Raw genomic sequence first — 5,223 nt, forward strand, 5'->3', positions numbered from 1 at the left:
ATTTGTGTGTTGTTATGTATGGCATAGTCAGTAGATCAACATGCTATCAAAACTACTACATTAACAGCACTGAAAGGCTCTTTGAATTAGAATTAAGGATTAGATAATCACAGGTAACTACATTGAAAAAACTTTATGTAATACAACATGTTACACATCCTCACCCACTGTATTCTTCTTGTTTCAGTTACCCCTCTGCAGTACCTGGTAGGACGTCACTCTGACCACACCAGCCTGAATTCTCTCAGATCTTACAATCTGCATGACACACTTCACAGCAACACTACCAGTGGGAACAGTAATTTTGGAATAACATGTTGGCAGTTAATTCCTAAGTGAAGCAGATTTGTAATGTACATGTTGCAAAGTCACAATAAAGATAAAGATATTCTTTTTTTAAGAATCATGAATTTACGTTAGAAATTTTGAGAACTGCCCATGTTAATGAATAAGATGTCTTTCTTCTGGATTTCCCGACATTAAGGCACCACTGACAGCTCTTCAGCATTTGTCAATGATGTCACTGTGAGCTGATTTTGCCTACTGCGAAAGCTGTTGTTGTTGTTTTTTGGGGGGCCTGAAATCTTTATCAGATTTTTTAGGTGGCTTTTGACTTTAACCCCCACAAACACATAAAACACGGGATTAAGGCAGCATTGCGAAAATGCAAAAAGTCGAGTAATCTCAAGTGCATAATCCAGGTTTTTGCTATATTGACAATCTTCCCCTAATGAGTCACTTTCTCTGGGCCAGTAGGAAAAGGACTGCAGAAATATCACTACATTGTAAGGTAACCATCCAACAAGGAAAACAACCATGAGAATAAAAATTAGTTTCCATGTTTGTTTCTTCTTTTTTGTTCATCAGGATGAAGCAACCTGCACATGATATGAGTGTAGCAAAACATGAATACCACTGAGGTAATTAGAAAGAGGATGTTTCGCTGGTAGATTCCCCACAAGCTCCCAAAAGAATCTGCATATACACAGTACTTTGACTCTGAAACTTTGCTGGCAGCGAAAGCTAGACTAGATAGCAGAACGCTAACTAATAATAATAATAATTTATTATTTATATAGCGCTTTTCTAGGCACCCAAAGCACTTTACACTTTACAATTCCACTATTCATTCACTCTCACATTCACACACTGGTGCAGGCAAGCTACAGTTGTAGCTGCCCTGGGGCAGACTGACAGAAGCGAGGCTGCCATATCGCGCCATCGGCCCCTCTGGCCAGCACCAGTAGGCAATATGGTAAAGTGTCTTGTCCAAGGACCCAACGACCAGGACAGAGAGAGCTGCCCAAATGATCACAGATGCTACAATACTGTAAAAACCTGTGGCAGAAATAATGTCAGACAGAGGCTTTAGATTGGATTCATAACAGTGAGCAGTCATCAGGATGAGGAGGATACCGCTGCTGTAGAATCCAAGGCAGAAGATAAAGTTCACTATTTTGCATGCATGCTCCCCTAAGGTCCATCCGTGCATGTTGTAGTAGGCCCAGAAGGGCAGAGAAGCTGTGAAGAAGAGATCTGATACAGCCAGATTCAGGATGAAGGTGTTGGTGAGGGATTTCAAATTCTCAAACTTGACCAGCACCACGAGGACCAAGATGTTGGCAAAGATGCTGAGAATCACCACAATGGAGAAAAACACCAGAGTGAAGATTGCTCCAAATTGGATGACACTTGTTTTGTTACAGAGTTCATAGTTGTCATAATCATAGTCCCAGGTAAAGTCATAGTAATCATCATAGTTGTATAAAGTTGAGTCCATTGTATCCACTTTCTTCTTGCACAAAAACAAAATCCAAATTTAAAAAAAAAGGCTTTGTTAGTCAAAAAATCAAGTACGTCAAATTACACAGTAAGACATGATATTATGACAACTTCAGCTTCATTAGATGTTAATCTATCATGCTGTTTTACTCTGACTACATTCACATATTTTTGTTTCATCACATTACGCTAGTGATATTTAGCCACTAATTAAAATTTTAGATTCATTTGCTGAAGTTAAGATTTCTGTCTCCATCCCAGTGCAGAGAAAGCTGATTTTACATTTTGCTCTGAGATTTATTCAAATTCTTCTAAATCCTCTATGATCCCAGAAATATGTCTCCATCTTGTTTCTTTTCACTTTAAATATTCATGTAAGTATGGAAAGGTTTTTTATAAAATGTATTAATGATATCACATCTATTTTCTACCTACAAATTCTACAAAATCTCTTATTTTTGGAGGGAATTCATATCAGCCAATAAAGCATGACATAAAAAAAGATTCATGAAAATTAAACAACAAACATCTTTTTCCAATAATAGTGTTTGTGTTACTTTGGTGTTGATGTGTTTTATAGGTCAGTGAGCAGCTTTTGTTTTAAAATTTGTTCTAAAAAAGAAATAAAACAGAGGTTAATCAGTCCATACATATTATTTAAAGCATGAACTCAGAGTTGTGACTACCAAGAGGAAGAATGTTCAAGAAATTAACTTCACATCTAAAATTCACATCTAAATCTCATTTTTACCCACAAGAATAACCACAGCAAGCAAATTAGTAGAGCTCACCATCAAAGTTACCCAGCCAACACCACTTTAGACCTTGAAATGGGACAAAGAGAAAATATGTTGATATATCATCAAAACTAAGAAAACAGTCAAATGGGCTTATACTGTAATTAATCATATTTACAGTATATCTCACTTATTAATTAATATTGCAACTACACAAATTACCTTCCGCTTGAGCTGAAAGTATACAAAAGTCAACTGTCCAGTTTATATGCAAAATATACAAAACAAAATTTTACGAAAAATACAAAAAAAAAATACAATGTCAAAAACAATCACTCAAAAAAAATATGCAAAGCAAAAATTATCGAAATGCTTTTCAGTTTTGTACAGAATGAAAGCAAACCTACAAAGAGTGTGGTAACTAACCACCCAGACTTACTATAAACAATTTAGCTGGTTTTCATGCACCATCACTGAGTTTGTTTGAAAGTGCTCGAAGGCAATAAGATGCAGTAATGTAAAATTTCCACGTTCCAAGTTTACATTACATAGAAATTTGATAGCTTCTTCTGAAACAGGGAGGAGGTGACCTATACAGAGGGCTTATAACTATGAGCTATAAACAAAACAGTAAACATCTGCAACACAAGCTCCAAAAAAAGCACAAATACAATAAGCAGCAATGTTTTAAATTCAGACAGAGGCAGCAGAGAGAAAAAAACAGACTCAAACCTGTGACAGCTACAAAAATCAGGTGAATAAGAAACAAGATGTGCACTGACTTTTCTACCTAATGCAATATGTTGCATTATATTATAAAGGCTTCTTAGGAACTTTATTCTGCTGTGTAGACTTTATATTCTCTCTTAGTTTTTAACTTAACGTTAACTTAACATTACTATTGCGTTTCACATTCAGTCAGATGTGACACCAATATATTTCCTCACAGTGGTTATCTTACCATTAACGTAACATACGTTTGCAGCAATGATGCTTGTGGTTTACACAAAACATTACCAAAGCTCACCATATCTTGGCTCAAATGAAGACTTGTTTGATGCTTCTGTTTAACTTACATCATTATTTATGAATGTTAATGATATTTTTCCTGTTTTATTTTGCTTATTTAATTTTTTTTTCTGCCCCAGAAGGATACATACTTTTTAACATCTACTTGCAAGTTACAATGTGTATGAATGTGATCCTAGCTCTGACACAGGCAGTGGAGATGATTAAACCAGCAGGAAAAATTGGAAAATAATTAACTCACATTTTTGTGTATATTCTTGACAACGTGTAAAGATTTGATATTTACACGTTTTAATATTTAGACGTTTGATATGAAGAATTGCCTGACAGCATCTACACCATGACCTCCTCTTGATCAGTGGGAGCTCACCAGTCGTAGAGTTTAATCATAGATCTGCATAGTAAGTAAACTGTCACACATACAATAACTCAAGTATGCCTTTAAATATAAAGTCTTTAATGTGTGCCATGCAGCATCATTTTAGGAGTATATTGTTAATGTAGGCATGTGAGTAAATGAAGCTTAAAAAATATGTTGTCTGTTACACATGAGAGGTGGAACGTTAAAATTACCCTCATAGGCAGATTTGGGAAGTCTTTTTTTTCTTTACAACATAGACTAAAGTAATTAGGGTATCTTTGTTTGAGCCTAATCACACTCTTTTACATCACACTCTTTCTCTGAACCTCCATCTGTGTCTGCTTTGTGATAATATATTACAGAGCAGTAACAAAGTACTGTATTTAAGTAGAATTTCTCATTTTTCATCTGCAGTCCGATGTCATTGCTGTATATCCTGGTGTGGATCAGTGAATCGATGTCTCATTCACTCTTGACATACAGCTTGATGTCATCCATAGCCAGTCTTGTCAGTGATCTCACTGAGGCAGAGCCCGCACTTGATTGCGACTTGGGCTTGTAGTCTTATACACCACATTCCCATCGAGTTCCTGATAAAGGCTCTTAGGGTCCTGTTGATTTTGTATAGTTCTAGGCATTTCACAGGTTGGTCAGCCTATAGTCTTGCAATGTCGGGCAACTGCTCTGTCTACCAGTAGCTGGTGTTTTGCGCCTCTGGTGCTCTTGCCAATTTCTTTCTGTGCCCCACTGAAGAGCTTATATTACCCTAGTTCAGGAGTCGGCTCTTTAGTCCTTATAGTGCGGCTCCGTGTGGTTTGGGAAAATAAATTAGAAGTATTTAGCTGAAGTGTATGTAAGTTGTTTTTTAACTTGTAGTTCTAAATTGGAAGATTATTGTGATATTGAAATATAAAAATAGAATTCTATTCTATTTTTATTTATTTTTTCATCGCTCAAAATAAGCGTCACACACACACAACAGCATAGATAGCACAGACGTAAAGGCGGCAAGGCGTGATTGCGGGTGCCGCTCAGGTGCGTCCGCCTCCCCTGCAGCGGCGCTGCAGACCACGCCCCGCCACAAACATTAACCAGGTAAAATACATATTTAGGCAGAATTTTGCAAATATCTATTTTTCATTTTTTAGCAGCATAGTGCTTTTTTTTCCAGTTATTTTTTAAAAGTCAGGTCAAGGCTCCAAAAGCCCAAAGGCGACATAACAGTTTTTGTTTGCTACATGGATCATTTTAGTTCAGCTGGGTGTCTTTCCTTTTGTTATATTTCTTTAAGAGTTTAAAATGTGTTAATTACAT

The 5,223-nt window shown here is 36.4% G+C and overlaps 1 pseudogene; it reads right to left on the reverse strand.

Moving 5' to 3' along the window:
* Nucleotides 1-479: 479 nt before the first annotated feature.
* Nucleotides 480-1,780, reverse strand: LOC146613262 (chemokine XC receptor 1-like; annotated as a pseudogene).
* Between the last annotated feature and the right edge of the window lie 3,443 nt (nucleotides 1,781-5,223).

Source organism: Diplotaxodon limnothrissa, linkage group LG18 (assembly GCF_057381915.1).
Source record: "Diplotaxodon limnothrissa isolate DT_005_m linkage group LG18, D_limnothrissa_male_GT1.1, whole genome shotgun sequence".
Lineage (NCBI taxonomy): Eukaryota > Metazoa > Chordata > Actinopteri > Cichliformes > Cichlidae > Diplotaxodon > Diplotaxodon limnothrissa.